This window comes from Branchiostoma floridae, chromosome 18 (genome assembly GCF_000003815.2).
Source record: "Branchiostoma floridae strain S238N-H82 chromosome 18, Bfl_VNyyK, whole genome shotgun sequence".
NCBI classification, from domain to species: Eukaryota; Metazoa; Chordata; class Leptocardii; order Amphioxiformes; family Branchiostomatidae; genus Branchiostoma; species Branchiostoma floridae.
The window spans coordinates 12,936,503-12,947,333 of NC_049996.1; positions in this window are offsets into that span (position 1 = coordinate 12,936,503).

The following is a 10,831-nucleotide window of genomic DNA, read 5'->3' on the forward strand; positions in this document are numbered from 1 at the left end:
GACTCACATTCCTGTACTATTATTCGTTCCAACTTTAAATGCTACGGTGACATTTGCGGCTCCAGAATACACAGTCTCCACACATACTATCGCTGTTTTGTTTCAATTACTGTTTGCCTTTTCTTTCTTTTACCCTCTCTGACATGATGTTTGGACTGCACATATGAGTGAGAAATATGATATTGTAACGGAATTAACAGACTTCAACATCTATTATGTATCGATAATACAAAGCGAACTGGAACAATTTCCCATTGTTACATAGCCGGTGTCAAATACCTGTTAAATTGCTATTGGCTTTGTATCTTTATAGGAGAAGTACACAAATATATCCATGCAAAGAAGGGCCGAATGGTGCACTTGTTATGATTTCATAAACGGTTCAATTTTCGTGCAAGAACAACATGTTTAGTTGAAGACGGAAATGTGAACAAGTAGGTTGATAAAACCTCCCTGATGTGATATTCTATTACCGACATGTCACATTCTTTAAACTACGTGTAGTGACGTCACTTCCTGTTGTCAGATGACGTCATCTGGCGCCCCTCTATGGCAGATGGGATCAGTTCTCTGAGAAATGGATAATTTTTTTGTTTACAAGTTTAGTTAACAGCAATATTAGTAAGCCTCAAAGAATAGTCAAAGAAAATAAGGTCTTAAATATCATAATCAGGAACTAAACTATTTTCAATTCATGAAAACGCTACCAATAGCCAACCAGAAGTAACGCATAGTCTACTACAATACAGGACAATCTAGTGAATTTGGTGGTAGTTTGCGACCGCAAAAACACATTGAATCAGAAAATGTAGATCCCTGGTTGATAAGTATTTAGACTCCCACTGAAACTGACACATCCTTAATGTGTAACAGATTTCTGATATGTTGTTGTCTATGGAGACGTGAAAATAGAGAACACATTGGATAAAGCCGGATACTTACCGTACTAATGACACTGACTGCATTTTTGCACGTACAGTTTGAAGCCTTTGTTGATGCTACAAAAGGCGGTATGGGAAAATCGTCATTAGTCCAGTCAAAAATACATTAGAGGTAAAACTTTACTTACTCGTAGGAGGAACGTTTTACGTTGACTATATACGAATAACACAGAACAAAGGGAAATTGGCACAAATTCGCAAAATTGTCGCAATTTTCTAGCGTAATTTGGCGCAGTCCAGTGAGAAAGCGCATAACAAATGAATAAATATACAGTACATAAAAAACAAAGCCTACATTTAAGGACACTTTGCTTGTCTAATGGAAAGAACATGTATAACATACTCCGTCTCATCAGGTGAAGAGTAGGCGCAGAGTCCGGCTCCCACAGGGGCAGCTTTCACAGTCACCTTGCCCACAGCTGCGGCAGCTGCTGTACTGAACAGCTGTGACACATGTACAAACCAAATCAGGTGCATGAAACAACGAACACTTAGACCAGGATGACTCGACCATATGGATGTCATCCACGCGCGCATGAATTTTCGTCCGTTTCAAAAAAAAAAACAAAGTTGGCAACCATATTGTAAACACAAAGAAGTTGATAATTCAGCAAATATTTGCCGTAAATAAAAATAAAAAGATCGGAAAATGGATACCAATGAGAAACCGTTTCAAAACCAAAGAATAAGATGGGAAAGGGAAAACTGAAGAAAGTATTTTTTTTGTATACAAAGTGGCCTGTTCTGTCACTTCAACCTTCCTGACCACATATATAGATTTCATAATGAAATCAACATTTTTTCTCGCACGCTTACATGAGTTTAGGTGTGCCCAGAGGATGTGAATCATATAACCAAATCAGTATTTCCTAACACAGTACAAACTGAATCAGATACACAGAACAGCAAACACAATTTACTCATTCTTCAAACCACCCTAGAAGAAGTTGTCTAAGGCAAACGCTTCTTAAGCTTTTTACGACTACAGAGAGTTTTGCTTTTCCTTATAGGATTATCAAATCACTACATTCGAAAATTCATCTGATCTCTGTAGCATTTGCATGCGGTGTATTCGATATTACAACAGATACCGACAAGAGGGTAACAACAGACTATCCATACAATATGTTAACGATTAGTTTCATTAGGATGGTAAAGTTAGATTATATGATTGCTATTGTTGAATGCTAGTGCATTAAGATGGGATAGAATATTATAATTAATATAAAGTAGGAAATAGTACAATACTTACCTCCTCAGTGTAGTCAGGATTCGGCCCCTGTGCGTTTTGCTAGAGGAAGAAAAAGAGAATATTTATAAGTGTCCTTTAAACTACATATCCGAGGCTTCAGCAAAAAGATATATATATGTAACATAAAATAAATCTAAATAAGCAAGATTTTAATACACTGGAATGATTGTCATAGATATATTTTTTACTTATCTGCAGAACTTTCCACAAATGACTTTAGGTAATAACTGAAAAGTTTATACATAAACGTAATGCTTATAAAGTATATATCTCACCTGAGTTGAGAAATGGCTGGTTGTACCACCCATAGCTATGTCTCGCTGTATCTGGTAGACAGGTCTCCCAAAAGTTCACCGCGTTGTCTCTGTCCGATAACGGTCGTCTCTGCCCACAGAATGATCTTCCAGCGGCGGACAAACGGTGATATCTGGCCTGACTCACAGGTGGCAGATGACGTGGCAAACCCTGATTGGTCCATATTTCAACATTTTCCCATTCGGTGCGTGATATGTGCGTGACAGACGCATGTTGGAGAGGTAGGGAAGCCGAGGTTCTCTGGCGCAAACGTGGGAAACTTTGTGTCTCTCTCAAAGCCGAAAATCACTGTGAGAATATTTGTATAGATGGACGATGACCCCTGTACAGGAAGAACATGTCTAAATGTCCTGAATGTCAGAAAACAACGACACCTTTTCTTTTATTCCTTTGCACTTTTACACAGCGAAGTGTACTTATTCTTGACAATTCTATTATACATACTTTGGTAAAAGTGATTCTTGCTGTTAAAACCCAGTACTGGCACTAAGGATAAAGAAAGAACAGCACTGTTAGTATCTAATGCAAGCGACTACGTAGTCAATGGTTATGCAATATTTACATATGAGCAGCAATTTTTGAGTATATAAGGGAAACATTCGGAAAGTATACACAATACATACAACGTCATGTAATTGTAAACATTTTATAACACCGCCTGTTGAAACGAGACTTATCAAAAACACGTTTGAATTTAAAGCTGAACGGAAGCCTGATTCTAGGCTTGTTCAACCTCGTTTGGATTACGTCATCACTTCATAGAGTCCTACGCAAGTGGGCATTTCATTGGACTGCACCAAATTGCGCCGGGCATTCGCAAAGAGGCGCAAACAAACGCAAGTGGGCGTAATTTGTCTCCTGAAAGTAGGAATAAACTCGCAATTGGAAAAATGACGCAGATGGGTGCAAAATGGTGCAAAGCGGCGCAAAACAGTGAATATTCTTTCATCACTACAAATATCTTTTTGTTGTAAAGTTCTTATCATTGTACATGTATTTGTTTTTTTTTTCTTTGATTTCGTGACAACAACGAGTTTTTGATAAAGTTATTTTGTGTTTTGAAACAGGGAATGTGGCATTCCGGGCGCGGCCATGTTGTTTGGTTCATATGGGCGTCATACAGTTTGATGCACAAAAATGCGTCGCTCGTCAGTGTGACAGAAACCAGAAATTGACAAAGTGTCCTAAATTTTGCACAATGTCCTATCGTACTTTAGTGCTTTACAGTGAGATATCCGCTTCAGTGGCACCAGCGGTCTCTGTTAGTCTCTACCAGACTCCGGCCTGGTCGAATAGTAATATGGGACTTTGGTCAAGTTAGGAATAAAAGCCAAGTAGGAGTTAATTGACCTAGGAGTGAACAGACCGATAGCTGGATAAACTGCAAAAGACTGACTGAAATCTCATTGCAACTTATTTGTCCCTATTTGGCCAAATTCTTTTCTTTTCTATTTTCATCCAGCTGACACATCTGCTTGGAGACTAGACCTCTGTGGCAGATCCGTTTGTTCTGACGTAACCGTCTTTTTTCTAGGCCCTGGAGAAGATGATGTTTAGGGAAAAGCTTAGAAGATTGTACCGATATAGTTAGAAGTTGTCATAGTCAGCGGCACTAGCATCCGCTGTTATAACATCGAGTATAAGTAGGGATTAGCACAATTTGTTCTTATATAACCGTTTTATGGGGGGGGGGGGGGGCTGGGCAAGGGTGTGTGCAAGGGACGGGGTTAAGGAGGGGCCAGTGACTCAGGGAGGAGGGGAGAGAATAATTTGAGAGTCGATTGTAATATCGGATTCTAAAGTTTCTCTATTCAGTGGCTGTAGCATCCGCTATTCTCACACCAATAAGTTGGGATTACAACAATTTGTTCTGACATGACCGTTTACTGGGGAGGAGGTAAGGGGGTTAGCTAGGCAGGGTGTTAGGAAGGGGGGGATAAATGGACAGAGAAGACTGCAATATCATATTTAAAAGTTGTCCACAAAATTCAATGGCATAAGCAAACATTTTTCGTACACACGTAAGTTGGGATTACATTATTTTTCTAACATGACCGTTTAATGGGAAGGGGGGTAGCTAGGGGGTAGCTAGGGAAGGAGGCTAGGAGGGAGAGTGAATGGACAGAAAAGAGTGTAATATCAAATATTAAAGTTGTCTTTTTAGCGGCACTGGCATCCACTGTTCTCACACCCATAAGTTTGGATTATAACAATTTTGTTCTGACATAACCGTTTATGGAGAGGGGAGCAAGGGGGTTAGCTAGGGATGGGGTGCTAGGAGAATAAATGGACAGAGAATATCATATTTTTAAGTTGTTCTATTTAGTAGCACTGGCATCTCTGTTCTCACACCCACAAGTAAGGATTACAACATTTTTCGGACATAACCGTAAATGCGGAGGGGGGCAAGGGGGTTAGCTAGGGATGGGGGCCAAGAAGAGGGAGAGTAAATGGGCAGAAAAGAGAAAATATTGTAATATCATATTTGAAATTTGTCTTTTTAGTGACACTCGCACCCATCAGTTGGTATTACAACAATTTGTTTTGACATAATCGTTTAATGGGGAGGGGGACAAGGGGGTTTGCTAGGGGTTAGAGTTAACAAGGGGGGGATAAATGGACAGAAAAGATTGTAAGATCATATTTTAGTCATATTCAGTGGCACTAGCATACATTGTTCGAACACCTATCAATTGTTTCTGGGGCAGGGGGTAAGGTAGTTAGTTATGAAGGGAGGCTAGGAAGAGCAGAATAAATGGACAGAAAAGTTAAGTACTGGCTACGCCTCAAACAGTTGGACTTCTCAACACATCCCTTACAAGTAGACGCTTTACTCTGTCAGCAATCTATACCGAGTAACAGCCGTAAGAAATGCTGGTCACAACACGTAAAGGAAATTCTAGACAATACTGGTTACTCTTTCCTATGGAACTCTACGTATTCACGGTTAGGCAACAAGCATATATGTACATTGTTAAGAAAAAGGTTGGAAGATATATATATCCAGACATTTTCTCATAGACTATCTATAGATAATGGTAAGTTAAGATTCTTTAAGAAATTAAAGAAGGGATACTCAATGGAAACTTATTTAACGTCACTAGATAATTTCGAAGTCAGATCGGCAATGTGCAAACTTAGAATTAGCGCTCACCCCCTTGAAATTGAGAGAGGGCGGTACAAAAAGCTACCTGTGGGCGAAAGAACCTGTAACCATTGTATTGCAAAACCGGTGGAAGACGAAATACATTTTTTCTCTAACTGCCTCTCCAATGACCAGGAAAGAAAGGAGTTATTTGAAGAGGTTTGCAAAACACACAAAAATTTCGAAACGCTTACCGACGAAAACAAAACTATAAAACTGTTGACGTCACATAACCCACTCATCATAGAAAAAGTGGGGTACTTCGTCTTCCACTGCTTCCAGAAAAGAAATCAAACCCCAAATGCGTAGATTGTAGCTCTCAGCAGTCAATATCATTGTTAGAATAGTCACTTGTTTACACTTGTCACCATTGTTATCTATACCAAATTACTTTATGTATGTTTACTATATCTTCTGTATGCTTCATGTTGCAATTAGCCCTCGGGCAAGAACTTGCAAATAAACTTCTTTATAATGTTTTAAAGCATCTGCTGTTGCCTAAAATGGACAGAGAACATTGTAATATTATATTTTCAAAGTTGTCCTATTTAGTGGCACTAGCATACATTGTTCTGACACCCATGAGTTGGAATTACAACATTTTTTTCTTACATAACCTTTTGGGTTTAACCAAATAGGAAACCATTTTTAATGATCACGGAAAAGTTTAAAGAAACGCACGCTTTCCGCCCGAAATATTGTTATTAACGACTCCTTTAAGCGTCTAATAGTTGCGGAAAGGCTCGTGAAGGAGTGCCGAAATGTACTTATAAGTGCCAACGTAAAGGTAACATTAAAGGGATTCTTTACGTTCACGGAAAGAAGTTGTTAATTTGCTGAAAGGGTGCAGAAACGTCGCGTTTACGTTGAGTTTAAGCTTGCTTAAATACCAGATTTCGTGCTGTGTCCGCTATCGAATAAGCCGTCATTGAGCAATAGCGCACCTAGCTGTATTAAGCAAAACTGCAACAGTTTGACTGTTTGAAGTCGGTCGCCCAGTTACAACTCTTCACATATACATCAACAACTGGTTTATTTATGTATCTCATAGACGTAGATCTCAACATTAGCGATGTGTGTGTGTGTGTGTGTGTGTGTGTATGTGTGTGTGTGTGTTTGTGTGTGTGTGTGTGTGAGAGAGAGAGAGAGTGTGTTACATGCTCATGTTTGTATAGGAAGAATCATTTTAGACATAACGAACATATTTAGTTCAGTAAAATGTTTAGTTGGTGCAAAGGAATTCTCTATAGTAAATTTATTAAGAGAATACTGGTAATCAATTATACCTTCTCCTGTCACGCATACCACTACGCTGGTACCAGTCTGTTCACCTGCTCGTAACTTTAGGCATGTCCAGATCTGTGCACGTAAAACCAACAAGCCTGATTACTTTGGTGTCGTAAACCTCAATCCCTCATCATGAGAAGCAACTAAAGGCTAATTGCATTCTTCTGTTAGTATAAATCTCGAGTCCAGCTTTGTTAGCCTTGGTCATTTCGCAACAGTTTAATCAGTTCTACCCCCTTTCCACTACGACGGCGCTCTCAGCGCGCTCTCTGTGCGACATAGAATTTGACAACGATTTTTACACTTTGTGTGTTATGCTGTCCCCTCAGTCACACTTTTACATGCTGCATGATATACCCAGTATGACATCAAAAGTTACACATATCCTATTAAGGTCGCAGCGAGAACGCCTCGCGATCGCTGTCTTTTGGAAATGGGGCTTAAAGGTGGGGTCACACCTGCATATATATTCAAGTCTGTCTGAGGCGCGCATGGGAGTATTAGCCTCCACCAGGCCTCACAGGTCGTTGGAAAAAATTATAATAGAAATTGGACAAACGTAAACAGGTAACATGTCAGACGAGTTAGCTGGGTCGCTAACCACACTTCTCGGTCAGCTAACTCATCTGGCAGGTTATGTATCTATATTTGTCCAATTTGTACTATTTAAGAGCTTCATACGCACCTCAAACGGACTTGAATATATACGCAAGTGTGACCTCACCTTTAGTGGAGTAGCAGCTGTTGGTAGCGGAGCAAAACTAACACAGGTGGACATCAGGCTATGAGTCGAAGTTGTCTTCATGTTGTTGACAGTTTCAAACCTATACATGTTTTCGCCGGTCTTTACTAGCTTGATACTCGTTAAAGTTTATAGTCAATTAGTTACGTGAAAGAACCACCTGGGTATCTTCATTCCCGATTCCAACAAGGCCACACAAACAGATTTTTGCACGCAATTTTATTGTAATAGTTTATTCATGCAGGGAACGAATTTAGGAAAATGTATTTTATTTGTATATCACCGACTGGTTTAAGAGTTGTTTCTTTTCGCGTAATTTTGGAGTGGTCAAGTTCTGGACGCTGAAGTTGTGTGATTTGTTGTTGTTAGCGAGGCCCAATAGCCACACACGTGTCGTTCATTGAACAATGTTTGCTATGTGAGCCAGAGACACAACAAAACACAAACACCTAATAAATGAAGAATGCCGCTCATCTAGCCTCGGTTCAGGCTGACGGCGTATGAAAAACTAACGCATTACAAGGCGTTTAATCAGCTGTGATATGCTACTGCAGTGAAACCTGCTGAAGAGGCTACATTCTTTCATTACAGTTAATAGGGCATTCGGCAGTGCACGCGATTGTGAATATTTGTACCCAGCAGTTTACATAAATGACAATACAGAGTAGCTGTACAGTACATTGTAGGACAGAAAGCTGCGTGAGTGCTGAGAAGAATGGACAACCTAAAACTCATCCGAACATCACTGGTGTTACTGTGGGGTCTGTGTCACTGTCTGCCGGGTGCATTTTCAGTAACGGGTAAGCAGGATAGTTACCAATATCCGTATCACTACCAAAATGCATTTTTCATATTTATTTTGGTTTATCTTATACAGATTTTATTCTTAATCTGTATGTTGAGTCTAAATATGTTTTAGAAATTTTAAAACTAGAAAACTTAAAAAAGATATTCTTCATTTTTATTCGGTCTTAAAAATCTTAACACAAGAGAAAAATTCTCGACGGGTAAATTAGTCAAGAAAACAGAAAAAAAAGTGTGAATTCCGTCCTTCGGATAGGACGTTAAAAGAAGGTCCCGTGTTCGGTTAGAGCAACACCCCAAGCACGTTAAAGAAACCGCCACTTGTGCGACCATAAGCGGTTCAAACCATTCCGGCCAAAATGGGGTAGGGAATCTCCCGAGCAGCCCTCGCAACCCCTCGCAACCCCTGCTTCGCCTATTGGGTCTGTTAGTCCTCACCCATAGTGAGCAATTGGGCTGGTCTCAATCATGATGTTTCTGACCTAGGGTGAAGATGATGCTGTTATAGTTACAATCGTCTAACCCGTAACTTTGAGTGGCCTTCAGGTCTTGTTACGTGGTGACCATTAAGTAAAAAAAAATTGTGATCGTATAAACTGGCTAGGAAAGTACATCTAAACGTCATATAAGGTGCAGGCACAGGAGGAAGTTACCGAGGTTTAGATACAGATCCCGACCTGTAACCGTACCTGGACAACTTATAGCAGTGAACTGTAGTTTTCATCGAGAATATGTTAATTAAGACACAAGAACAGTAAACTGAATGTTATTCTGTGCCGAATGACCATCGTTCATAAGGACCCTTTTGATTTCCCAAAATCCAATCGATTGTAATTGTAGAAGTCCCATTGGTAAAAAGGCATAATGGCGAGTCCAAAATTTAACTTCTTGTTTCCTGGCAAGTCACATTCTAGTTATGATTATCCTCGGTCTATATCATTTTAGTCTGGAAAAGGGCGCAGAATTTCAAAAACATTGGAGAATCGATAAATTTTAAATTTAAATTTGGTCTGAGAATCTACCCTGTTGTTCAGTGTTCGGCGACTAAATATCGACCAATACACAGAGAATCGGTTTAAAAAAACGCCCGTCGAATTCTTTTACTTGTGCCTCGTTCTCATTGAAATGTAAAAAAAAATGCTGTAGCCTGCCTTTACGACTTGATATGGACCAGATTATAGACAACATCGCTGGCCCTTTCGTTTTCCCACAACCCCTGTAATAGTTTAAAAAGACGCACCACAACATTCATATTGGTTGATGAATTATCATAGCCATGGGTGGGATTTCACCCCCTAAAAAATGGCTGTCGCCTGAGAAGAAACGAAGAATTCAAATAGTAGCCCGAAATGTAACAATTTCACAGAATGATTGTTCGGCAGGTGAAACCAGCTACCCAGGCTCTTTGACAGATCATGTCAGATCGCTTCCGTCACTGATTTTTGTGGCTGCGTGAGTTGGTTTATGCCTGTCACTAAATTCGGTATCAGACGTTACCACCAAGAATACGGTGGATGTCAGGATTATATTATACACTTAGGGACTGGTCGATATTTAGCGGGGGGGGAGGGCCGGTCGTCAGAGGGTCGGGTCAAAAAATTTTTCCTAGGCCCTCCCCCTCGGTCAAAATTTTTTTCCTAGGCCCTCCCCCTAAGTCAAAATATTTTTCCTAGGCCCTCCCCCCTCCTATCAAATTTGAAAAATATTCATGACGCAAATAAATCACGCGCTCCCGCTTGGAAATATCCTTTACGCCTGATACTGGTTTTCCGTTTTTAGTCGCGAAGCAGATCTCTTACCCCTAGGAAAAAAGGGAAATTGAATGGTTCGAAGCCCATAAATATATTCTTCAGGGAGGCTACTTTATTCTTTTGATATTCATAAATGATGCCACTCTACTAGTCCAAACAACACTGCAAAAGTATTTTGTACCTGGATTTCAGCTAGTAGATTTGCGCCGCTCGCGGCGCGCGCCCCGCCCCGGAGCAGCTTGTCGGAGACTATTTTCAAATAATATACATACCTTTGGGACTTGTTGGTTCTGTGGTGGCAGTAACTGACTGTGACTCGGGGGAAAATGCCAACAAAAACGTCAGCACGATGCGACTAACCAAAACTGTAGTGGGGAGGGGGGCGCCGAAGCGTAAGGACGATTTTCCCACGGCGGGCCGGGGTCGACCGGTCGCCTTCAGTCTCTACCTCTCCCGGGGCGTTAGAACGCAGACTTCTACTCGGGAGATCTTTTAAAAATGCCACGCTTTTTTTGTACATCCATTTTGTCGGTCAAAAATGACGAATGGGCCTGCACATAGTAGGGATATTGCGATGATTTGAAAAAAAATTTA